Source organism: Nicotiana tabacum, chromosome 6, assembly GCF_000715075.1.
Source record: "Nicotiana tabacum cultivar K326 chromosome 6, ASM71507v2, whole genome shotgun sequence".
Classification (NCBI taxonomy): Eukaryota; Viridiplantae; Streptophyta; class Magnoliopsida; order Solanales; family Solanaceae; genus Nicotiana; species Nicotiana tabacum.
Window position 1 is genome coordinate 2710441 of NC_134085.1, and position 27377 is coordinate 2737817.

Below are 27377 nucleotides of genomic sequence, written 5' to 3' on the forward strand. Positions count from 1 at the left end.
TGTTACTGATATGGTGATATACATACTATTTACTATTTATTCTTATTTTAATTGTTAAGGAGGAATAAGGGAGGATTGGTGGGATCGGGTTGCACGCCGCAACAAATATATATACTATTTATGTAATGACCTAACCAGTCATTTTAAGCTCTAGCGCGCCATTCAGCAGTTTGAGGCCATGAGCAGCTTCATTTCAGGTATTATGACTTGTACGCGTGGTCAGGATTGAATTTCGGGGAGTTCGGAGATGATTTGGAAAGAGAATTCTTATTTCGGAAACTTTAAGTTGAAAGAATTAGCTAAGATTGGATTTTTGAGTAAACGACCTCAAAATCGAGATTCGAAAGTTCCAGCAGGTTTGTATGATGATTTTGGACTTGGGCGTATATCCGGATCGGGTTTTGGAAGACCCGGGAACGTTTTGGCGCCTATTATGGAAGTTAGCATTTTGGAGGAATTTCATAAGTTTGGGTTGAAGTGAATTTCAGGGTAATCAACGTCTGTTTGGGATTCCAAGTCTGGGAATAGCTCTGTATGGTAATTCTAGAGTTGGGAGCACGATCAGAAGTGAATTCGGAGGTTTGTAGGTCATTTTGAAGTCATTTGGCTAAAGATAGAAATTTGAAAGTTTTTTAGAAATTTGACCTAGAGTTTGACTTTTTGATATCGGGGTCGGATTCCAATTCCGAAAGTTGGAGCAGGTTCGTAATGTCGATATGACTTATGTGCAAAATTTGAGGTCAATCGGATGTGATTTGACGAGTTTCGACATCGAATGTAGAAGTTTGAAATTTCAAAGTTGATAAAGTTTGGATTGGAGTACGATTCATGATTTCGACGTTGTTTAATGTGATTTGAGGCCTCGAGCGAATTCATATCATGTTTTGGGACATGTTGGTATAATTGGTTGAAGTCTCGAGGGTCTCGGGTGGATTTCGGAAGGATAACGAATCAATTTCGGAAATTTGAAGCTGCTGAAAATCTGCTGCTTTTTCTGCTGCAGCTGCTGTTTTGGACAACAATGGTGCAATCGAGGAGGCTAATTTGAAAGCTTATATATCAAAATATATAAGGAATCTGAAAATTTGCAAAATATAAAAGTTGTTGCCCTTTCATTCTAGTTTCCAAAAAGTTAAACCATTCATGATTTGGACATTTTATCAGATAGTTATGATCGATTGAAGATGGCTGGTGGAGCAGTTTCGACAGAATTTTCTGATGCATGGAGCCGACTTTAGAAGCTCATATCTCGGAATATACAAAGAGTTATATGGTGTACAACCTATCAAATGAAAGATCTTCAAGTCTAGTTTCTAAATCTTCAAACCATTTGTCATTTAGATACTTCCACAAGGAGTTATAAGAATTTTAACAGAAGGTGTACAACAAGGGAAATGATAATAGGATGTACAACCTGCATAACGCAAGGTACAACTCTATGAAGCCTGAGCAGATTGTTTCAAACACGAGTTTTGGCTCATTTCTTTCATTTTTTTCATTTGGCTTGGACGATTTTGGAGAGCTCAAGGAGGGATTTTAACCAAGCAACACTAGGTAAGTGATTTCTTCCTATTTTTGAGTTAAATATGTGATCTTACAAGGATTTAGACAAGGAAAACTAGTATAAATTTGGGATTTTTGGGAAAGACCTAGAATTTGAAATTTTGGACTTTTACCTTGAATTTGAGCATTAAAATTTGAGAAAACTGTATATTTGAGTTAGTAAAGCTATGGGTAGAATTTATCTTCAAGAAATTTCGGAATCGGGGCACGTGGGCCGAAGGGCATTTTGGTCAACTTTTCGAGCGGAGTTGGGAACTTCTATAATTTAAATTATTACAAGTATTAGAGTGAATTTTTATTGGTTTGCCCGTTGTTTGAATAGTTTTGGGTCGTTGTGCAGCAATTGGAGTCGTTGGAAGGGCTTGAAGCCGTTTATGAAAATTTCGGAGCGAGGTGAGTCTCCTTTCTAACCTTGTAAGAGGAATTGTCCCCATAGGTAAAATAATTGGTTATGTGCTCCTATTTGTGGGGGTTACGTACGCACGAGGTGACAAGAATTTGTGCGTAGCTACTAATATGTGTAAGTCCGGGTAGTCTAGGATCCAAAAAACATGCTAGACTTGGAATATCTGAAATCTTGTTGGCAGTTGAATTGCTTAAATCCTATCGAATTGGTAAATAAATTTCTAAAAGGATTAAACTTCATTTTCTTAAATCGTTAAAAAAGAATTGGCTTTTATTTGGATAAAAGTTCCCCGATAAATTCTTAATTGGTTGTTTAAGCATGTATTTCTATGTGTACCTGCGTCGTATGTATGATTCGCGAGCAGGGTGATTGCTTATTTAAATTTGACTGCGTCGCATGTATAATTCATGAGCGGGGTAATAGATGCATCTATGGTTCGCGTCGTTCGACCCTCGGTAGTGCACATTTTACATTTATGTTGGATCGGGTCGTACGACCTCGGCGTGATTTGCGCATGCTTGTATTGCTTGAGAGTTATTCATATTGATATTTTCTCTCCCCGACTTGAGATAATTGTTAATTAATGGATTATGAATTCGGAGACTTTTAATAAAAAGGAACTCTTACCTGTTTTGTGACTTATTTGAATTTACTATTGTTCTTAATAAATCTGTGATTCATCGCATTAATAATATTACTATTGGACTACTAGCAAGTGTCGAAGTCGACCTCTCGTCTCTACTTCTTCGAGATTAGACGGGATACTCATTGGGTACACGTTGTTTTCGTACTCATACTACACTTGCTGTGCATTTTTGTTGCACAGGTTCATATGTGGCTAGGGGCTTAGTGGCATAGCGGCATGATTAATATGGAGACTTAGGTGAGCTGCAATTATCGAGATGACCCGCATCCAGCAGAGTCTCCTTCAGAGTATTGTACTGTATTTTCATTTCTGTCCACTTGTATTCCGGACAGTTACTGTATTTTACATCATTCCCTAGTAAATGCTCATGAATTTGTGACACCGGGTTCTGGGATGATTATGGGGTATCTTGTATTAACTGCTTAACATTCATATTCGATTTGAAACGATTATCTTTTACTGATAAAATTGAAGGAAAATCGTAGTTTTCAAAATTATTAAAACGAGAATTTAATTAAGTATTTTGGTTGGCTTGCCTGACACCGGTGTCCGGCACCATCGCGACCCTTAGTGGATTTTGGGTCGTGGAAACATGGTATTAGAGCACTAGGTTCCCTTAGGTCTCACGAGTCATGAGCGAGTCTAGTAGAGTCTTGTGGATCGGTACAGAGACGTCTGTACTTATCTTTGAGAGGCTACAAGGCTGTTAGGAGCATTTCCCTTCTTGATTCCTCATCGTGCGATTTTAATTCCTTGGGGCTTATGCCCTTGTTTCCTTCCTACTCAATCTTATGTAACGCGAACCGTTTGTTATAAATTGAGAATTGAAGAATTATAATGGTACTACCGATGTGGAGCGGGATGTTTCTCCCGATATAGTTGATTTGGGCTATTGTCGTCGCCTTGTAGAAGGTTATCTTGTCATTTCAGCTAAGTAATAGTATTCTCGAGAGCTTTGAGTCTATGCGCAGATTTCTACGATTGCTCATGATCGGTTGTCGCACAGTATGGGCGTGTTGATAAAGTTCTTGCCTATATGTTAGGGCAATGAAAGTTTTGGAAGGGAGTTCTTTCAGTACATGATGCTGAGGTTCAGTATTTCATTTCCGGTGGGGAAAAAGCAATTGGCCTATGAATGTCTTGATTTGGCTCGATGGAGTAATGAGACTTAGTGTTTTCAAGTGTGGTGGAAGTTTCATCTGCGACGTGGTATCGTCATCCTCGATTGAATATGTTAAGTTCGTTTGATGACCCAAAAAGTCATCACTTGTTAAGTTCGTTTGATGACCCAAAAAGTCATCACTTATTTTAGAAATAGATTCTGTATTCGGCATCACTTCGATTTGCATGCACAGTTCGGGCGCGTAGTCGGAAAGCCATTATGTGAAAATCTGTAAAAATGATGAATTTTGACTTAAAAATGAATTTAAGTTTACTTCGGTCAATAGTTTGGGTAAACGGACCAAGACTCGTGATTTGACAGTCCCAAAGGGTCCGTAGGAAAATATGAAACTTGGGCGTATGCCCGGAATCGAATTCCGAGGTCCCAAGCCCGAAAAATAAATTTTTCAAGAAAATTATTTTCTGAAATTATTTATGAGTTTTAGAAATGAAATGTGCTTAAAATTTGATGGTATCGGGCCCGTATTATGGTTCCGGAGCCTAGTACAGGTCTTATATGTGGTTTAAGTCGAGTCTATGAAATTTGATAGGAAACGGACTTGAAATGACGTGAATCGGACCGTATTTGAGAAAAATGGAAAATTTGACGTTCTTAAGTGATTTCATGATTTTGATGCTAAATTCATAGTTGTTGATGTCATTTTGGTGATTTGAATGCACGAGTGAGCCCGTAGGGTATTTTTGAGGTAGTGTGCATGTTTGGTTTGGAGCCCCGAGGGCTCGGGTGAGTTTCAGATAGGCGTCGGAGTATTTTTGGACTTAAAAAATCCGGTTTTCTGCTGTTTGCTGGTGTCCAGTCATTTAAACAGAATAGAACACATACGGGATTAAACCAAAATTTCATAACTTCTTCTTCCAAACTCCAAATTGGCGATTTTTGAAAGAGAGCTTCACCACACATTCATAGGTATGTAATCTTAGACTCATTTTCTTCAATTTCCATTAACACCATTATATTTCTAGGCTTAAATCATGTCTTTAAGGGTAGAAAATTAGGGATTTGGGTAGAGTTAGGACTTTTTGTGTAAATGGAATTTAGACCTCGTTTTGGGGTTGGATTTCGAAACTAAATACATATTCGGGCTCGTGGGTGAATTGGTGATCAGGTTTTGGTACGAACCTCGTGTTTTGACCAAGCGGGCCCGGGATCGATTTTTGACTTTTTGGGAAGAATGATAGGAAATCTATAATTAAGCATTGGAATTACATTGTTTAGCGTTTATTGATGTTATTAAGTCGATTATGTCTAGATACAATTGATTTGGAGCCAAATTCAAAAGGAAAAGCGGTGTTTGAGGCTTGAGTTGGCCGTGGAAGTTCGAGGTAAGTGTTTGGTCTAACCTTAGCTTGAGGGATTAGGAGTCGAGTCCTATTTGCTATGTGGTAATTGTTGAGTACGACGTATGGGCATGGTGACGAGTATCTATACGTTGGTGTCTAGCATGCCCGTGAGTCTTATATTGTGATTATCATGACTTCGTTGTATTATTCATGCTTTGGTGATGATTTCTATTTGTTGGGAAAAGATTGTGGAAGTAATTGTGACGTTTGAACATTGAGGAGCATTGGCTCAAGTTGTATAACGAATTGTGAAAGTATAAGTGGTAATTGAATCTTTTAGAGCATTGGCTCAAGTTGTGAAGTGAGTTGTGAAGTAAAAGTGAAAAAACGAAGAGAATCATGATATTGTCTCCCTTGCCGGGATGTTGTTGTTTTAATATTATTTTCCTTATCAGGACGTTATTGTTATGATATTGTTTCCCTTGTCGGAATTTGATTGTTGTACTATTGTTCCCTTGCCGGGATTTTAGTATGATCTTACTTATTTCCTTGCCCTTATTTCTTGTGATTGTTGTTTGGATGAGGAAGAGTGTTAAAGCACGAAGGGTGATGCCGTGTATGATTTTTGTGAGGAAGAGTGTAAAGCACGAAGGGTGATGCCGTGTATGATATTTGTGAGAATTCCGTGCAGATTATATTGATTCTATGGTGAGGACGAGACTAAAAGCACAAAGGGTAATACCATGCACTTGTCCTTGATTTTCCTGATTCTTGCTGATAATTGAGTTATATTGTCCTTTACATTTATTCACTGATTTTCTGTTGTTACTTGATTTTATTGTAATGTTATAGATTCCCTTACCCTATTTGCTTTGTGATTATTGCTTGGGTGAGGAAGAGTGTTAAAGCACGAAGGGTGATGTCATGTAATGTTTTGGTGAGAGAGTGTTAAAGCATGAAGGGTGATGTCGTGTATTGTTTTGGTGAGAGAGTGTTAAAGCACGAAGGGTAATGCCGTGCACTTGTCTTTGATTTCCTGATTTTTATTGATAACTGAGTTACTGTTTCTTTACATTAATTGTTGGTTTCCTGTTGATACTTGTTGTACCCCGCAGCATGATTCCCCCTTCCTATTTTCAATTGAACTATGGTGATCCTCATATTTATTTGTTGTTCTTCTGTTATTATTCGATGTCCCCGCAGTATGTTACCCTTCCCATACTTAACTGTACATTACTGTTCTTCTTTTTCGCTGTATATGATTTAACTGCACCGGTTTATTTGGTAGTCTGGCCTTAGCCTCGTCACTACTTTGCCAAGGTTAGGCTAGGCACTTACCAGCACATGGGGTCGGTTGTGCTAGTACTACACTCTGCACTGTGTGCAGATCCCGGAGCAGCAGTATTCGAACCTTAGCTTGGGTGGCTACCTTCGGTCCAGTTGGAGATTCCGAGGTAGTCGTGTAGGCGTCCGCAGACCCTGGCGTCTCCCTCTATTCCTTCATCTTGTTTCATATACTATTTCGGAAACAGTGCATTAGCTATCTTTCAGACCCTGTTTGTAGTAAATTCTAGAATGTCTATGAAGCGTGACACCAGTTCTGGGTAGATTTTGCTTAAGATGTTGCATGGGATATTTACTCAAATGTTTTATAGTTTTCTTCTGCTTGCTTTAAATTTCCGTTGTTTATAACTGTTGATTCACACTTGTTAAAGAAATTAAAAATGGGAAAAAGATAAATTGTTCAAACGGTTGGCTTGCCTAGCTTTCACTAGTAGGCGCTATCACGACTCCCGAGGGTGGAAAATCCGGGTCGTGACAGTTCGCTGGTGTTATAGTCTTTTGCAATTCGCATTTGGGGTAAGATATTGCGAAATAATATCGGAAAAGCGACTGTTATCTGGTATTGAGGTAAGAATTTGAGGATATTGTCGCACATTTAGTTGATGTCCACGATGAGTGAATGGACTTGTGCAGCTGGTGAATGAGCACGGGCTTAGGTGGGTCATCTCCTATAAGCAGATCAGCGGTCGCGTGGTTGGCGAAGCCTCTGCGAAGAATCCTACTAGCTATCTGGTAAAGGGGTCGGACATGTGAACATGGTTAACGATTCAAAGTATTCATAAATGGTGTTATAGAAAGATTTCAAGAACTCGGCGGGATGGTTGTGCTAGATATATGTCAATATGAGATAAAGAATGCTGGTGAATTCCAGAGATTGTGTATCAGTAGCTTCAAGCTAAGTGGAAGAGTCTCACTGCCTATGATTGGGTTGCATGGTTAATGATTTGCGAGATTTCTGGTTATTAGCATATTGATGGGTTATTTTAGCTACGGAAAAGGAACATAAGTGCTAATTCGAGCAAAGGAATTGTTAAATGTGTGCTATCGTTGGCCTTGATGGCTCATGTTCAAACTTGGGGAAGGATTCAGGAATTATGCCTTGTATAGATGCGGGTTTCAAGGGTAGTGATTCTGCCGAGTGCTTCGTCGAGAGGGTATTCATGTGCTAGAAGATTCATGGAGTTGATTATATTCGGGGTCAAGTCAGAGCGGGTAGCTCTCAACAATGGTCCTAGTGGATTCAAAGGGTAAAGCGTGGTGCCTAATTATTTCGAGCCTGTAGGTACGGTTAAGAATGAAGCTTGTGTAGCAGCTTATGAGAAGAGGCCCAGAATGTTCTATGATGTTTTACTTGCAGTGTAGCATTTGGGAGGTATGAAATGGTTCGGGGGATTTGAGACATCATGATCTCGTGATTCAAGGTCACTCGGGATAAGTGCAGATGGGGTGTATTATGTGTTGAATGGAGTTATTATTATTTCTAAGGCAATCAAGGACAAATTGGGAGAAGATAGATTGGTTAGCCATAGTTGAATCGGCATATTGGTGGTAATGATTAGTTCCTTCAGTGTAATCAAGTTATGCGAATGATTTGTGACGGTACGTGCAAGGCTTGTCGGTTGTTGTAATTGATGTTACTAAAAAATATTCTACTGTTATGGCATGTTATGTGTAGGTGGATCCCGAAATGGCCATGGTGGCTTAGGCCACTACTTGGAGATTTGCATATTCTACGGTTATGAGAATTCACCTGAGTGTTGCTATGGTTCTCCTGAAGTGAGTTAAGTAAAAAGTTTTTACATGATGAAGTATTAATCAATTAGTGGTATGGAATTTGAAGTGAGGATCAAGGTTGAAATTTGGTGATTACGAGGATATCACGAGCTCGGATGAGCAGGAAAGAAGTTTCGATGTTTAAAGTAAGTTGGTATTGTCTTCAGCGTCACCTGAGATCGGTGTTTTGTGAAAAGGGCTTTGCATCCTGACTAAGGATTCTTGATCACTTTTCAGCATTAGTGCGGCTAGTGGTTTGGATGTATAGACCTATTATCTGTTACGGAAGGTTATGAGAGTGTGCCCCACGGGAAGGTTGTATAAGTGTGGTGTGTAGTCACTTGATTGATTGAAGAGTTAAACCAAGTATGAAGATTGTGGTGATGTCGTTAAATTGAGAATTGATGCTTGGAGGGCACTCGGTTTATTGGGTTATGGACTGTGGAGGATTACTCCGGTTGTGATGGTTGTTCTTATGTGTTATGAGAAAAAGGGGAGTTATTATGGACCTTTGAAAGGTTATTAGCCTAGTTCAGTGCGATCAGAATCAGCTTGAGGTCTGTGGATGGATTTAAATGTGAATATGGGCCTTATATTAGGCTGAATGTGTTCATTTCAGCATAACGCTCCTCATATAGGAGTATTCAGACATGGGGTGTTATTTCGTCGTCGGCTATTTCATGTAATGCTATATTGTGCGTTGTGAGTTGTGAATGGCTTGATAATTTTCTTATGTATTGAGGTTCCGCGTAGCAATGGTGATATGTGAGAAGGATGGCTCTTTAGCTTCAGAACATATATCGCACCTCAGTTGTGCTTGAGTTTTGTAGCCTATGGCACTATATGTCTCCCTATGGATGGTATTATTCACTTAGTGTGCTTGTGACCGATATTCGGTATTTTGTTGTAATGAGCAATTTAGCTCGATGTATATCTCCTTATGTGAATTTTATGTGTGGATCGGGTGGCACGCCACCATGGGTATGATATTTGGATCGGGTTGCATGCCGCAACAGTGTGATGTTGAGTACAATTTTCTATATGCTATTTTTGTATGCCTTGTTTCCTATTTTCTAAGGAAAGTCCATATTAGTGCATGAGTTGAGTAGTTCCTTCCAGTGTTCATTTTCCTTTTGTCATGTTCGAGTTCATAGCCTATTGGCACATTGTGGCATCATATGAGACTTTTGATCATGTCCGGGGTGGCTTATTGCCTGAGCGGTTCGTACTGGGTGAGACGGGATCGTTGGATTTAGGATCAGTGCAATCTGATTATATGAAGTATATTAAGGAGTTAAGACCATTATTTGGTTAAGAATGAGGTGATAGTTCTTGTCAAGAGTATAGACCTAATAATTTGTTGATTCGGTAGTTGGGTATGAATTTCTACATACCTCTTCCATCTTGGCGGTATTGTAAGAGTTAGAGCAAGACCTATGTAGGTCATGAGGTGCAATGGGAGCATCAAATTCGTGGAATTTCGACTAATTGGATCAGAGAATATTATTGTGGTCTTGTGAGTAAAGTGGTGCAAGGTGTGAATTCAGCTAAGGTATGCAATCATGTTTTGGTGCTGTAGGTAGTTATTGATACAATGAGCGTATGTTGGAACAGGCCTGGCAGAGAATTCCGGATGTATAAATTGGGCTCTAAGGCTTATTTGCTTAAGTGAAAACAGATATTTTCAGATTAATCGAGCTAGGGTGCCCAGCTGAGTTGTGGTAGCACGGGTAAGTGCTCGAGTGTTAAATAGTGATTTCAGACAACCACAACACAGTTCTTAGCACGTTCGAGGACGAATGTATATTTAAGTGGGAGAGAATGTAACGACCCGACTGGTCGTTTTAAGCTCTAGCATGCCATTCAGCTATTTGAGGCCATGAGTAGCTTCATTCAAGTATTATGACTTGTACGCGTGGTCGGAATTGATTTTCGGGGAGTTCGGAGTTGATTTGGAAAGAGAATTCTCATTTTGGAAGCTTTAAGTTGAAAGAATTAGCTAAGATTGAATTTTTGAGTAAACGACCTTAGAATTGATATTCGAAGGTTCTAGCAGGTTCGTATGATGATTTCGGACTTGCGCATATGTCCGTATCGGGTTTTGGAAGACCCAGGAATGTTTTGGCGCCTATTGAGGAAGTTAGCATTTTGGAGGAATTTCATAAGTTTGGGTTGAAGTGCATTTTAGGGTTATCAATGTCCGTTTGGGATTCCGAGTTTGGGAATAGCTCCGTATGGTGATTCTAGAGTTGGGAGCACGATCGGAAGTGAATTCGGAGGTTCGTAGGTCATTTTGAAGTCATTTGGCTAAAGATAGAAATTTGACCTAGAGTTTGACTTTTTGATATCGGGGTCGGATTCCAATTCCAAAAGTTGGATCAGGTCCGTAATGTCGAATATGACTTATGTGCAAAATTTGAGGTCAATCGGACGTGATTTGATGGGTTTCGACATCGAATGTAGAAGTTTGAAATTTCAAAGTTGATAAAGTTTGGATTGGAGTACAATTCATGATTTCGATGTTGTTTGATGTGATTTGAGGCCTCGAATGAGTTCGTATCATGTTTTGGGACATGTTGGTATAATTAGTTGAAGTCCCGAGGGTCTCGGGTGGATTTCGAAGGCTAACGGATCGATTTCGGAATTTTGAAGCTGCTGAAAATCTGGTGCTTTTTCTGCTGCAGCTACTGTTTTGGACAACAATGGTGCAATCGAGGAGGCTAATTTGGAAGCTAATATCTCGAAATCTATATGGAATATGAAAATTTGCAAAACATAAAAGTTATTGACCTTGAATTCTAGTTTCCAGAAAGTTAAACCATTTATAATTTGGAAATTTTATCAGAAAGTTATGGTCGATTGAAAATGGCTGGTGGAGTAGTTTCGACAGAATTTTCTGATTCATGGAGCCGACTTTAGAAGATCATATCTCGGAATATATAAAGATTTATATGGTGGACAACCTATCAAATGAAAGATTGTCGAGTCTAGTTTCCAAATCTTTAAACCGTTTGTCATTTGGATATTTCCACAAAGAGTTATGGGCATTTTAACAGAAGGTGTACAACAGGGGAAAATGGTAATAGGATGTACAACCTGCACAGCGCAAGGTACGAGGAGGCCTGAGCATATTGTTTCAAACACGAGTTTTGGCCCATTTCTTTCATTTCTTTCATTTGTCTTGGACGATTTTGGAGAGCTCAAGGAGAGATTTTCACCAAGCAACACTAGGTAAGTGATTTCTTCCTATTTTTGAGTTAAATATGTGATCTTACATGGATTTAGACATGGAAAATTTGTATAAATTTTGGATTTTTTTGGGAAGACCTAGAATTTGGAATTTTGGACTTTTACCTTGAATTTGAGCATGAAAATTTGAGAAAATTTTATATTTGAGTTAGTAAAGGTATGGGTAGAATTTATCTTCGAGAAATTTCAGAATCGGCGCACGTGGGCCCGAGGGCATTTTGGTCAACTTTTCGAGCGGAGTTGGGAACTTATATAATTTGATTTGTTACAAGTATTAGAGTGAATTTTTATTGGTTTGCCTGTTGTTTGAATAGTTGTGGGGCGTTGTGCATCAATTGGAGTCGTTGGAAGGGCTTAAAGCCGGTTATGGAAATTTCGGAGCGAGGTGAGTCTCCTTTCTAACCTTGTAAGAGGGAATTGTCCCCATAGGTGAAATAATTGGTTATGTGCTCCTATTTGTGGGGGTTACGTACGCACGAGGTGACGAGAGTCCGTGCGTAGCTACTAATATGTGTAAGTCCGGGTAGCCTAGGACCCAAAAGCATGCTACACTTGGAATATCTGAAATCTTGTTGGCAGTAGAATTATTTAAATCCTATCGAATTGGTAAATGAATTTCTATAAGGATTAAACTTCATTTTCTTAAATTGTTAAAAAATAATTGGCTTTTATTTGGATAAATGTTTCCTGATAAATTCTTAATTGGTTGTTTGAGCATGTATTTCTATGTGTACCTGCGTCGCATGTATATCACGAGCAGGGTGATTTTTTATTTAGCTTTAACTGCGTCACATGTATGATTCGCGAGCGGGGTAATAGATGCATCTATGGTTCGTGTCGTTCGACCCTCAGCAATGCATATTTTACATTTATGTTGGATAGGGTCGTACGACCTCGACATGATTTGTTCATGCTTGCATTGCTTGCTTTGAGAGTTATTGATATTGATATTTGCTCTCCCCAACTCGAGATAATTGTTAATTAATGGATTATGATCCGGAGACTTTTAATAAAAAGGAACTCTTACCTGTTTCGTGACTTATTTGAATTTACTGATGTTCTTAATAAATTCATGATTCATCGCATTAATAATATTGCTATTGGACTACTACCAAGTGTCAAAGTCGACCTCTCGTCTCTACTTCTTTGAGATTAGATGGGATACTCATTGGGTACACGTTATTTTCGTACTTATGCTACACTTGCTGTGTATTTTATTTGCACAGGTTTATATGTGGCTAGTGGCTTAGTGGTATAGCGGCATGGTTGATATGGAGACTTAGGTGAGCTGCAATTATCGAGACGACCCGCAGCCAGCAGAGTCTACTTCAGAGTATTGAATGTATTTTCATTTCTGTCCACTTGTATTTCGGACAGTTACTGTATGTTATGTCATTCCCTAGTAAATGCTCATGCACTTGTGACACCGGATTCTGGGATGAGTATGAGGTATCTTGTATTAACTGCTTAACATTCATATTCGATTTGAAACGATTATCTTTTACTGATAAAATTGAAAGAAAATCATAGTTTTCAAAATTATTAAAACGAGAACTTAATTAAGTATTTTGGTTGACTTTCCTGACAGCGGTGCCCGGCGCCATCATGACCCTTAGTGAATTTTAGGTTGTGACAATTTACTTTTATTGTAATTGATACGGAGGAATAAGGGAGGATTGGTGGGATCAGAATGCGCGCCGCATATATATATATATATATATATATATATATATATATATATATATATATATATGCCATACCTCCTTTTTACCCGCGCCCGCAAAGGCGCAGAGGGAGTTTTTCCAATTAAAGAACAATCGAAACGGAATTTGTTTATTTATTTCAGAGTCGCCACTTGGGAGATTTATGGTGTCCCAAGTCACCGGTTGAATCCCGAATCGAGGAAAAGATTGACTCTGTATTATAGTCCGCAAATTAGAAACCCGGATAAGGAATTCTGTTAACCCGGGAGAAGGTGTTAGGCATTCCCGAGTTTCGTGGTTCTAACACGGTCGCTCAACTGTCATATTCAGCTCATTTATCTGATTTTATACATGTTGGACCTGTGTGCCAATTTTAACTCTTTCCCGCTTTCATTGTTGTTATTTTAAGAGAGAATTACAACGTCGCGAAAACACGTCTCGAACCACGTCACATCAATGCACCCGTAGTTATTGACGCATTTCGGCTCCGATGAGATTTGGATTTGGGTCACATAAATGTGCACCCGAGTTTAAGAATGTAATTTATTAAAAGCGCGCCTAAAGTGACTAGCGCGTTATTATTTGGGGAAGGTCGTGAAATTTGCTAAACGGCCCTCCCGAATTCTAAGTATTTTCATATAATATTTGTTGAGGGCCCCACAATTTTGCATTTTTATTCAGCGAGGCTCATCTCATTTTATTTAAAGGCCAATCCTAAAGAGACTTGATTTTCTACCTTTATTGTTTCTACAGATAAAAGAAAGGTCCTAATTAATTAGCATTATTAATAAACCATCATTGAAAGTATTACATCACAATATCGAATAAAAAGCTTTAGTAAGCACACTAAGATCTTCAGCAGGTTGGGCTTCAAAGGCAGCCCAAAGGAAGGAAAAATTGTCAACTTTAAGAAAGGGGAGGGCTGACTGACGTTGGGCCTTAAGTAGAGTCAGGCCCATGTCCGATTTTTGAGCAGAAGCAGTCACGTTTAGGCCCTCAATTGAGCCCTGATCTCCTACTGATTTTATTTGAATCTTGGCCTACTGATTTTTTTCACATCTACCTAATTATTGGCAAACAAATAATCAATTCTAACTTCAAATTAACATGCCAACTTTCGAGTTCAATTATCCTATGCATAGTCATCGGAGTTGTGTAAGGTTGACCAAACATGCTGAACTCGTACTCCTAAAACCCATATCAATTTCAGATCGCTACATCCTAAGGATTTCTTTGTATATGACTTATATCCACAAATGAACTATCTAATGCATAAAAAAACAAAGAATGCCTGATCTTACACTAGTAGGAGCGCGTAATCCATTTTAAAATCAAGTTCCAATCAGTAACTTACTTATCAGATCTGAATCTACTTAACACTTCAGCCGATATTTTCTACTAATTACTCACAATAGTTTGAATTTTCAGCTGTGAATACAAATGAAAATCATAGATCTTAAGAGCAGTTTCCTGTTCTAGATATTTTTAATTTTAAAAAGTTAAACTACACAAAAGCAAAGTAAACTATACTAAGGCTAATGAATAATCATAGTCCAATAATCCAAACAGTCCAGTTTTAGTTATAAATAAAAATCTAGTGAAAGTCTAAGGCATACATGAAATATAACGTGCCCGAGAAATCAACCATAGTTACAAACGAAGGTTCTACTGGAATTTTATACTACATGGATCACGAAAGACATATCAACAGAGATTCATTCAACATTTTTACTTCATGTCCACAAACTCGAAGTTACAGGATATGTACCTGGATTGGAAAAAACACAGAACAAAAGAAGGAAGAGCAGTCAGCAGCAACACAACAGTAATACGAGCAGCAATACAAACAACAATCCACCAACAACCCAGTAGCATATGCAGCAAACCCAGGTGGATTTGAAACCAGTTAAAACCAGAACACTCAAACTTAAACAGCTCAAACGACCTCAGAAACGAAATCAGAAAAAACACACTTCTGCAACACTACACCCAAACTCATCTTAAGCTATCTCAAAACCTGTTTGTATTCAATCTTTGAACTCTTTTCTCTCTCTTTTCAGATTGCTTTCCTCTTCTAAGGTCTGCCCCAAAAGAAAAACCTAGACCAGACTCTCAAAAAGAAAAATCCCCCTTACACCGTGTAAAGCTCCTCTCATTTATAGCCAAACTTTATTAACTTTCCAGCTCTTAGGAGCATTAAGCTAATTAAGAAAGTATTTCTGCCCATGATATTCCCCAACCACTACTACATGTTTTGTTCTTTTTTTAATTCACTTGTTCCCCACTACCCTTGTCTTTTCTTTATTTAAATTCAAATAGGTATGGGCACCTATTTCTTAATCCATTTCCTTTAAACCTTCCCCTACCATTATGTCTTGTTCCCCATTAGCACTAAATAAATGCATTAGTTTAATGTTAATTAGTACTTACTGGACAGAACACTTAAACTAACCATTTTTAAACTTTTCAATTCCCAAATTACCCCCTTAACCCCTGTGTATTATCCTACCTCAACCCCTTTCAATCTGTACCAAATCCATCAGTTATAACCAATTCAACTAAGTTAGAAATCCTAACAATTGACTAATTAAACACATAAAACTAACTCCCAATCAACAACATTAGGACAATTCAACAAAGCCAGATTCATATCAGAATAAACTTAACAGAACAAACGAGTAGATCCAAGTCATTAAACTTAATCAGCAATTGAACTCAAATCCAATCCTACAGCATTTCAACCAAGATGGGGACTCAATGATTCAGGACAATAGTCAGACTGGACTATTAAGGTCAAGAAATTGATTCATACATATGCATGAGAGTAAGCTATCTATATTGGGAACAGATACAATTGTAAATTCACCTCGAACAAAAATGCTGGAACGACAAGTATACTGGATACGAGCCCTGAGGCTGAAAATACCAAGGTCGGAAGATAAAACAACAAACAATAACTTGAGAAGAACAACTGAACTATATACATGAACGGGTCAATCGACGAGAACATTTAATAAATTCAACATATGCCAATCGACCAAGATGAGAAAACTAGACCAGAAAAAGGTCCGAAAGAGGAGGAGGATTAATTGACAAACATAACAAGGAAACCTAATTAGGCAAATAACAAACAATAATCAAAGAAGAAAAAGTAAAAGAGGAGAAATACCTCAAAAATCAGAAACCCAAATGAACCCCATTCTCATTGACACTTCGTTTTGAAATTTTGAAGCCAAAACGGACCTTAATCGAGTGTTCTCGACTGAAAACACTCGACTAAAGTCGGTTAAGACCTCAAACCTTTAACCTCGTACACAGTCTGAAGCTGGTTCCTCTAGGATTTGCCTTCGATCTGAAATTCGAAAGGCTCTAACAAGATTTGGATAGAACCTGGGTGGGATTTGGGACGGGGGTAGCAAGGTGGTTTAGTGGAGTAATTTTGAGACTGGTTGGGTAAGTTTAGGGTTTTGCTCGAATCTTCAATTGAAGATTCGAGAAGTTGTAGTATGATTCGAGGTAAAAGAGGTATAGATTTGGATTGAGGGGGTCAAAGTGGTTTAGGGGTGTGAGTTTGGTGGTCTCTGGCATTATTGCCGCCGGGTTTACAGCGAAGGGATTTGGGGGCGGCTAGGGTTTCGAGGGGTCGTCTCTGAGAGAGACGACTAAACAGGGGGGGGGATTTGGAAATGAGAGGGGTAATGGGTGTGGGGTATTTTGGTATATTAGATTGAGGGGATTAATGTGAGCCGTTGGATTACAAAATCCAACGGCTGTGATCAAGCCCAAGCAAAACGGGGTCGTTTTGTTTAAGTGCTGGGGCAGGTTTGGGCTGAACCGGGTACAGGGACGGGGTTGGGTTGGATTTGGGTAAGAGATGATCCTGGCCGTTGGATTGATTCAATCCAACGGCACTGATTGAAAGTGGCATAGACGACGTCGTTTGGGACGTTTGAGTGGGCTGATCAGTTGGACCGGGTTAGACACAAAGTTTGGGCTGGATTTGATCAAAATTAACATGGTACAGTCCGATTTCTCTTCCATTTTCATTTTTGTCTTCTTTTCTTTTTATTTTCTTCCTAAATTATTTTTCTAAAATTATAAACCACGTTAAAAATACTAATCATCTTATAATAACAATTATCACATATAATTAAATGCCAATTAACAATAAAATCACACAATTCAACATTAAATGCTAAAAATGCAAAGTACATTATTTTTTATGATTTTTATTTTCGTAAAATAAATCACTGGTTAATTAATCCTAAATTGTAAATGTAAATGCAACACATATATTTTGTATTTTTCAGTAATAAAAATAGAATAAACATGCACAGACAAATACAAATAAATCACAAGAAATACACAACTATTTTATTTTGAATTTTTGTGGGAGTAGTTCTTATAGGGCAAAAATCATGTACTCACAGCTGCCCCTCTTTGTCCGGAAACACGAAGAGTTTTCGTGCAAAGATAAGGTGAGTGGATACGAGCGATTTTTGCTCGTTCGGCTACTCCGTGTGAAGCATTTTTGAAAGATTTGACCGAACCTCTGCTTCAAAGGTTTCCTACATATCTCTGGCTAAAAGGGAATCAGGTCAATGTAGTTCGGAAAGTTTTGGTAGCTGGGACTACCATGGAGCTGTGGATTTACTGGTACTGCTGTTGCTGATGCTACCGCTACTTACTGACTTCCTTATTACACCATGCTAAAAGAGAACAAGAAGTTAATCTAAACTATAGTCAATGAATTACAAAGATTTATTCTCAAACTTGGTCATGTGACTGTCGCTGCCTTGTGTTTCCTCTGATGTTTCTTTACTTCTGACTTGGCTGGTATTCTCTCTTGATTGCCGAACTCGAACTGCTTATTTCCTTCTTGTGAGTTTTGCATTATTTTTCCTTCGAAGCTTGAACTGCCTTTTTCTGACCACTGTTGCCTTCCTTCCGACTTCTGAACTTTAATTTATGCTGGGGATTTTTGTTGTAATACTCCGTTCTCCGGGCGGGCTCTTGACTTTTACTACGACTTAAAACGATAATACCTCCATTCTCTAGGCGGGCTCCTAACTTCGTCTACAACTTGAAATGATAACAACCTCCATTCTTCAGGCGGGCTCCTAAATTCAACTACTTCTTAAAAATATAATACCTCCATTCTCCAGGCGGGCTCCTGACTTCAATTATGACTTAAAATATAACAACCTCCATTCCCCAGGCGGGCTCCTGACTTCAACAACGACTTAAAAATATAACACCTCCATTCTCAAGGTGGGCTCCTGATTTCAACAACTTCTTAAAATGTAACACCTCCGTTCTCCAGGCAGGCTCCTGACTTCAACTACTTCTTAAAAATATAATACCTCCATTCTCCAGGCGGGCTCCTGACTTAAATTATGACTTAAAATATAACAACCTCCATTCTCCAGGCGGGCTCCTGACTTCAACAACGACTTAAAAATATAACACCTCCATTCTCCAGGCGGGCTCCTGACTTCAATTATGACTTAAAATATAATACGGCCTCCATTCTCCAGGCGGGCTCCTGACTTCGACTACCTCTTAAAATGCAACACCTCCATTCTCCAGGCAGGATCCTGACTTCAACAACTTCTTAAAATGTAACACCTCCGTTCTCCAGGCGGGCTCCTGACTTCAACTACTTCTTAAAATATAATACCTCCATTCCAAGAGGGCTCCTGACTTCAATTATGACTTAAAATATAACAACCTCCATTCTCCAGGCGGGCTCCTGACTTCAACAATGACTTAAAAATATAACACCTCCGTTCTCCAGGCGGGCTCCTGACTTCAACTACTTCTTAAAAATATAATACCTCTATTCTCCAGGCGGGCTCCTGACTTCAATTATGACTTAAAATATAACAACCTTCATTCTCCAGGTGGGCTCCTAACTTCAACAACGACTTATAAATATAACACATCCATTCTCCAGGCGGGCTCTTGACTTCAACAACTTTTTAAAAATGCGTTCTATTACCGTTGTTCCTTCCTGCTTCCTGAACCATTTTCCTTCTAACTTGAATTAACTTCTTTCAAAACTGCTTCACTCAAAACTGGTGTTTCATTCCTTTAAAAACTGCTGGGGATAACATCGGTGTGTCAAGAATATGTTATTATCCTCCTTTAAAGACTACTTCCCTTAAAGCTGGTGTTTTCCTTCCTCTGAAACTACTTCCCTTACGACTTGTGTTATCTTCCTCCTGAAATTGCTTTCTTTAAACTTGTTTTTCCTTCTCCCGAAAACTGCTGGGGATAACGCTTCCCTCAAAACTTGTGTTAGACTTCCAAAAAAATTTCGAACTGAGAGAAAATTTTCTGCCCCAGTTTGACAATCTTTCTTGTGGCATGTCTTCCCGTCATCAATAACATTTCCTGTTCCTGCTTCAAATCAAAGAAAATTTGTTAGTTTAAATTGTGGGGGACGTTCCTTCTAGGGATGGTTTTCCCTTTTCCTTTTTCCATGCTCTGCGTTGTTCGACCGTCTTGAAACTTGGCTGATAACTTTCGACCTTCTTGATGCTTCTGTATCCACCCACTTCTCGACTGTTGTTTTTCACTTTTACTCCATACTTTCCCCGACATCTTAGAACAATCCATCATTTGGTCTTATAATGACGTCTTTCTTGTCCCGTCACATTATCTTCGGCCTGTCTTATCCCCATTTACCTTGTCCCATGTTGGCGATTGGTAGTTGGCCTTGAAAATCCTTCTTAAAAATAAACTACTATAAAAATCTTTAACCAAAAGAAATGAAAGACGATGACTTCAAAAGATAAAGAGAAAAATCTTCCTAAAGCATTGTTTGAAGAGAAAAAGGAAAAGGACTTATCTGAATGGTATAACCGATCTCAATGATCATGTCGTGCATTTCGGTTTAATCAACTCAGTCTATTATATCACTCAATTTTTCTGATGACCTTACTTTGCATTTCAAAAGGTCCCGCCACCCAACTCTTTTGCCGAATCAACATCTTTGTTCTGCTTGATGTCTCGATGGATCATTTCTGTCAACCTTACCTTGTTTGCCCTCTTTCAATTCCTTGTCGCCTTATAGTGCCCTTCAAGGGGTTTTCACTAATAAGACTCCCTCATTTCTCTCAATTCTCGTCGCCCTATGGTGCCTGGGAAGGTTTTCACCGATAAGACTCTCTCATTTTATTTCTCTCAACTTCCGTCGCCTTATGGTGCCTGTGAAGGTTTTCACCAATAAGACTCTCTCATTTTATTTCTTTTCAGCTGGGGATTGGGGTGTTACTGATAAGATTCTCTCATTTCATTTCCTTTCTGCTGGGAATTCTCTCATTTCATTTCTTTTCTGCTGGGTACCAGAGTGTTACTCCAGACTTCCATTTGCCCGACTTAGCACTTCTCGGATACTGATCGGGAGGTCTTTTGGACATCAATATGGGTTTCTGGTGTACGGCTAAAGAAACATTTAAAATAATTTTGATGGGTAAAGCATTACAACTCTTGGAATCAACTTTCTTTCCCAAAATTATAAACACAACTTCTACCCAATTTTTCTTGCTTGGGGATTTTTGATTCTTATTACACTCTGGCCGAGCCGTGAGGCGCCAACGTATCCTTTTTGAGGAATCAGGTCAAATGTAGTTCCCAATTCCTTTATTTTTCTTGTGACTTTTCTTTTGTCTTTATTATCATTATTTTTCTCTTCTCTTTTTCTTTCATTTTCATTACTGATTCCAAAAGAGGGGTATGAAAGAATAAATAAGGCTCAAAAGGGGAAGCAAAGGTTGAAGTTTTTGGACGGAAGAACAAATTGCCTCCGTCATTTCATTCTCCGATACCATGCCAAATGCAAACAAACAACAATTACAATTAAAAGAAATCATACATAATATCTCTTAACTGCGTCAGAATTGATAGCCATGTCGACGCATTTCCCTTCGATATCTGTTAAACATAAAGCGCCATTGGACAACACTCTGGTTACAATGAATGACCCTTGCCAATTCGGGGCGAACTTGCCCTTTGCCTCAGCCTAATGTGGGAGGATGCGTTTCAGCACTAGCTGGCCCACTTCAAACTTCTGGGGACACACCTTTTTGTTGTATGCTCTTGCCATTCTCTTTTGATATAACTGGCCAGGACACACAACTGCCAATCTCTTTTCATCAATCAAGTTCAACTGCTCCAAACGGGTTTTGACCCACTCGTCATCATCAATCTCAGCCTCAGCGACAATCCGAAGGGATGGAATTTTAACTTCTGCCGGTATCACTGCTTCAGTTCCGTATACCAACAAATAAGGAGTTGCACCTACTGAAGTACGAACAGTAGTGCGATAACCCAACAATGCCAATGGTAACTTCTCATGCCATTGTCTGGACCCTTCTACCATCTTCCTCAGTATCTTCTTTATGTTCTTGTTGGCCGCCTCGACCGCTCCATTCGCCTTGGGATGATATGGTGTGGAATTACGGTGTGTAATCTTGAACTGTTGACATACTTCTTTCATGAAACTGCTGTTAAGATTAGCACCATTGTCCATGATGATCATTTTTGGGATCCCAAATCTACAGATGATATGGGAATGAACAAAATCTACCACTGCCTTCTTGGTTACCGACTTGAAAGTTTTAGCTTCAACCCACTTAGTGAAATAATCGATGGTCACCAGAATGAACCTATGACCGTTGGTAGCTGCCGGCTCAATAGGTCCAATGACATCCATGCCCCAGGCAACAAATGACCATGGTGCTGACATTGTATGCAATTTTGTCGGCGGAGAATGAATCAGATCTCCGTGTATCTGACACTGATGGCATTTCCGCACGAAACTGATACAATCACGCTCCATAGTGAGCCAATAGTACCCTGCTCGAAGAATCTTCTTCGCCAATACATATTCGCTCATATGCTGCCCACAAACTCCAGCATGTACCTCTATCATAACTGTCATGGCTTGACTAGCATCTATACATCTCAGCAATCCCAAATCTGGTGTTCTTTTGTACAACACTCCTCCACTAAGGAAAAATCCATTTGCCAGTCGCCGAATGGCTCTCTTTTGATCTTAGGTGGCCTGCTCAGGGTATATCCCCATCCTGAGGTATTCGTTGACATCATTGAACCATGGTTCGCCATCCAGTTCTTCCTCTAACATGTTGTAATAAACATGATGATCACGAACCTGAATATGCAACGGGTCAACATGAATTTTATCTGGGTGGTGCAATATTGATGCTAAGGTGGCCAAAACATCGGCAATCTCATTATGAACTCTTGGGATGCGTCTGAACTCCACTAATCAAAATCGCATGCTCAGATCGTGCAAACATTGTCGATATGGTATGAGCTTCAAATCCCTTGTTTCCCATTCACCCGGAATCTGATGCACCAGGAGGTCCGAGTCTCCCAAGACCAAGACGCCCTGGACATCCATGTCTGCAGCTAGCCGTAGACCCAAAATGCATGCCTCATACTCATCCATGTTGTTGGTACAATAAAAACGCAGCTGAGCCGTAACAGGATAATGATGTCCTATTTCAGAAATAAGTACCGCTCCTATTCCAACTCCCTTCGCGTTTGCGGCTCCATCGAAAAAAAGCTTCCATCCTAGTTCCTTGGTCATTTCCAACTCATCTATATGCATCATTTCTTCATCAGGAAAATACGTCCTCAAGGGCTCGTATTCTTCATCAACAGGATTCTCAGCCAAGTGATCAACCAATGCTTGGGCCTTCATGGCCGTCCTTGTCACATAGACGATGTCGAATTCTGTGAGTAATATCTGCCATTTTCCAATCTCCCTGTGGGCATAGGCTTCTGGAAAATATACTTCAGTGGATCCAAGCGTAAAATGAGATAAGTAGTATATGATGACAGATAATGCTTCAATTTCTGGGCCACCCAAGTTAGGGCGCAACATGTCTTATCGAGTTGAGTGTACTTAACCTCATAACCTGTAAACTTCTTGCTGAGATAATAGATGGCTTGTTCCTTCCTTCCTGTAATGTCGTGTTGCCCCAGTACGCAGCCAAACGAATTCTCCAGGACTGTTAGATAAAGAATTAACGGTCTTCCCGGCTTAGGTGGAACCAACACAGGTGGATTTGATAAATATCCTTTGATTTGGTCAAATGCTTCCTGACATTCTACCATCCATTCTACCGCAACATCTTTCTTCTGTAGCCGAAAAATGGGTTCACAAGTTGCTATGAGTTGAGCAATAAACCTGCTGATGTAATTCAACCTTACCAACAGACTCATTACTTTTGTCTTGTTCTTCGGCGGTGGCAAATCTTGGATGGATTTGATCTTTGACGGGTCCAACTCAATGCTTCGCCGACTGACGATGAATCCCAACAGCTTTCCAAATGGAACACCAAATGCACATTTGGCCGGGTTGAGCTTAATATCGTACCTTCGGAGTCTTTGGAAAAACTTTCTTAGGTCTGCTACGTGGTCTTCCTGATGCTTGGATTTTATGATCACATCGTCCACATATACCTCAATCTCTTTATGTATCATATCATGAAACACAATAGTCATTGCTCTCATGTACGTTGCCCCAGCATTCTTCAAACCAAATGGCATTACCCGGTAGCAATAAGTCCCCCACGGCGTAATGAAAGTCGTCTTTTCCGCATCTTCTTCATCTATCAGAATCTGATGATACCCAGCATAGCAATCCACAAAAGACCCGATCTCACGTCCGGCACAATTATCGATCAAGATATGGATGTTGGGTAATGGAAAGTTATCCTTTGGGCTTGCCCTGTTCAGATTGCGGTAATCGACACACACCCTGATCTTCCCATCTTTCTTCGGCACTGGCACCATATTAGCCAACCAATCAGGATATCGAGTGACCCGAATAACCTTTGCTTGTAGCTGCTTGGTTACTTCCTCTTTAATCTTCACACTCATGTCCGTTTTAAACTTCCTCAATTTCTGCTTGACGGGAGGGAATACCGGGTTAATGGGCAATTTGTGAACCACTAAATCCGTGCTTAACCCCGGCATGTCATCATACGACCATGCAAAAACATCTTTGAACTCAATAAGTGCTTTGATTAGTTCTTCCGTGATATTCGGTGCAATGTGGATGCTTATTTTAGTTTCCCTGATATCATCTGCATCCCCTAAATTGATGGCTTCTGTGTCATTTAAGTTGGGTTTGGGTTTTTCTTCGAAGTGAATTAACTCCTTACTAATTTCTTCGAAGGCTTCATCCTCATCATCATATTCTGATTCGTAATTACAATCTACTTCTTGAACTATCATTTCGGAATCAGATTAATTTTAAAAACTGGGCTGAGAATTCCTTATGCACGCCATGTCATTAAGACCAGTATAAAAAGAACTGTACAAAAAAGAAAAGAAGAAAATAGAATTAAAATAAGTAATGAAGAAGAAACCTTTTTATTTTATTTTATTGAATTACGGGATAACAAGGTTTCACACTTTGATGAACACAATAAAACGAAATCTGGATTACAACCCTGGAATAATCCAGAAAATAGGAAAGAAAATCAGAGCCAACTACCAAGACTCCCTCCGAATGGGAAAAAGAGTAGTCATCCAATTGTTGATTTTTGCCTTTGGCCCCACAAACTGCACATCCGCCTTGCTGGACCTCTCCCCAACTTCTACCATGTTGATTTCGGTGAATAATCTTTCAAAGCCCTCATTTAAGTCTCCATCTACACCAATCAAAGGCCCTATAACTTTGGACAACAATTGTTTTTTGATGCTCGGCCTGACAAAAGATCTGGACAGGCGCGGGATTGGCTTGGGAAGGACCCAGACTCTTTTCTTCAACTTGCGAGCCCGTCTCGCATCCGCCACTGTAGGCTTGAACCCCAGCCCAAAGGTGTCCAGATTTTTGGGCAAAGAAACCAGTTGAACAACACCCTAAAGATTAGCCCCTAAACCTTTGCCTGGCACAAACCCGTTTTTCAACATCTCCGAGGCTACCATGACAGTTGCAGCTGCTATTTTGGGAAGTGGGATACTTTCACCCTCAGGAACTTTGTCCACTGAGACCGTATCGAAAACTTGGTAAACCCACGACCCCTTGTCATCATCAGTCTCTGTGAAGGGTACGATGGCATTACTTACAGCGCTTGTATTGTCTTCCCCATGTACTACAATCTCTTGCCTATCCCACTCGAATTTGACCATCTGATGTAATGTAGAAGGCATTGCTTTGGCAGCGTGGATCCAGGGTCACCCCAACAGAAGTTTATATGAAACTGCCATGTCTAACACTTGAAACTCCATGGTGAACTCGACCGGACCAATTGTTAATTCAAGTATGATGTCACCCACTGTGTTTGTACCACCACCATCAAACCCTCGAACATAGATGTTGTTCTTGTGAATTCTGTCACCATCGACCTTCAGTTTGTTCAAGGTGGTCAAAGGACAGATATTGGCACTGGACCCATTATCAATCAGTACTCGAGTGACTACTGAGTCTTCACACTTCACAGTCAAATAGAGGGCTCTATTATGTTCTGTACCCTCCACGGGCAACTCATCGTCTGAAAAGGTGACCCTGTTGACCTCGAAAATCATGTTTGCTATTTTCTCCAGATGGTTCACAGAGATCTTATCCGGAACATGGGCTTCATTCAGAATTTTCATCAATACCCGACGGTGCTCATCTGAATGGATCAACAAGGATAACAATGAGATCTATGCCGGGGTCTTCCTCAACTACTCGACAAAGGAGTAATCTTGCGCCTTCATTTTCTTTAAAAATTCTTCCGCCTCTTCCTCGGTAACTAGATTCTTTGTCGCTACTGGATTGGCCCTTTTTAACTCTGCGGGAGCAAAACACCTTCCCGAACGAGTTAACCCTTGTGCCTCACATATTTCCTCCACAACTTCCTTCCCCTTATGCATTACCATTACTTGACTGCAGCTCCATGGCACAGCTTTCTCGCTGATTGTCGGCAACTGCATTACTGGCCTAATAACAACTGGTCCTATGCATGCCCCCTTCATGGCTACTGGCTTGCTTGATATCCCTTGAACCGTTACTTTGACCGACTCTGGATTCTTGGCAACATCAGGCGAACTCTTCCCCATCACCACCACTGGCTTGCCTTCTACCCTTTCCGACTGTACTACCGCTTTTCCACTAATCGACTTTTCTTTCGGACTGGCACGGATCATTATTACCATTTGTGAGGGCTTCTTGAGCTTCCCTCCTTCGTGCACTAGTTCGATCATGTGGGCTTCATGGTGTGCCGACAACGGGTTCTGATTGATGTTAGGTGCCTCTGGCTCTTGGACCTCGATCCTATTTGTGTCAATAAGATCTTGTACGGCAGTCTTCAACTTCCAACACTTCTCAGTATCATGCCCGGGAGTCCCCGAACAATATTCACAGCTTACCGAGTGGTCTAGATTTTTGGGAAGGGGATTTAGCAATTTGGGATCCACAGGACTCAATAGGCCTAACTGCCTCAATTTGAGGAACAGAGTAGTATAGGTTTCTCCCAGCGGAGTGAATGTTCTCTGCCTCTGTACCCTTTCATTCCTGAAAGTCTGATTCCCACGGAAACCTGGTCCCGAAGGATTCCTGTAGGCCCTTGGTGGTGGATATGTGTTTTGTGGAGGTGGATATGTGTTTTGTGGAGGTGGATATGTATTTTGTGGAGGTGGATATGTATTTTGGGGAGCCAGCGCACGCCATTGCGGGCGAGCCGGAGGCTGGGTGTAAGTTTGGGCGTGATGGACAGAGAAATGTGGCTCTTGTGGTGGGTAGTAGGGCTGTGGAGGGCCGTATGGAATGTGTGGGTAATTTGAGTGATGGGGTCTAGGTTGGTAGTGAGGGGGGACCTCTGGATCTGGACCAAGTACCTGCCTCGACTGTTGCGACATCTTCCCTTTTCTTCTTTCCGAGCGCACCTCCTGTGCCGCTCTAGATGGCCTGCGTGGTTGCTTTAATCGCTGAATAGCTCAGGATTTTGTTGGACTTAAGTCCCTCTTCAATTATACCGCTCATTTTTACTACTTCGTTGAAAGATTTGCCAACTGACGTTACCAGGTGACCGAAGTAAGTTGGCTCCAGAGTCTGCAGAAAGTAGTCCACCATTTCCCCCTCTCTCATCGGAGGATCAACTCTTGCCGCCTGCTCTCTCCAACGGAACCCAAATTCTCGGAATCTTTCCCCGGGCTTCTTCTCAAGTTTCAACAATGTGAGACGGTCAGGGACGATCTCAAGGTT